Here is a 706-nt window from a genome sequence, read left to right as displayed (position 1 = left end):
AAATTCAATCTTTCATGCTAAGCTTTAACCCCACAGATAAATCGGTGATTAGAGTTTCTATATAGTAATAATTCAAATCTACGTACCATGTTGACCAATAAATTCCCCATCACAGTTGGCCATGGGTACAAGGGATTCCTTGACATTTCTCACGTTATCGTATACAGCAAACCACACTGGGTCTTTTGGAGCTCCATGTTTTGATCGACTATACAAAACAGTATTTGCCAAGGGATGTTTTTCAAGATTTAGTACTATATAAGCAACATGGTTTGGTTTGAAGTGTTCAAGTTACTGAATATGGTGATGAAAGTTTAATATATACTCATTAGACATTTAGCGGATATTCAAAGTAGAACATTAAACATGGTCACAATGAGTCTGATGATCTCATCAGAAGACAATATCCTTTACTGATGTTTTGACATACTACACTTAATTCCAATCTAAATACACTCTTCTCACTCTTGGCAAAGGTTAAAGCATCTTTCTATAACAAACCTGTAACCAGTAGCACTTTAGGTCTGTAGCTACTGCAGTTGATGAACAAAATGTATATGACACTTTAATTACTGTAAGTCCAATTTGCTTTCTTATGCATTAATTCTATTTTGTTAGACCTTTCCTTGCTTACTCGCGATATTCCTCTACATCTGCAACACCTAAACGGGCTCAAAACAGGAACAATGCATCTTGATGAAGGCTC

Source organism: Penaeus monodon, chromosome 19, assembly GCF_015228065.2.
Source record: "Penaeus monodon isolate SGIC_2016 chromosome 19, NSTDA_Pmon_1, whole genome shotgun sequence".
NCBI classification, from domain to species: domain Eukaryota; kingdom Metazoa; phylum Arthropoda; class Malacostraca; order Decapoda; family Penaeidae; genus Penaeus; species Penaeus monodon.
This window is presented reverse-complemented; position numbering follows the sequence as displayed.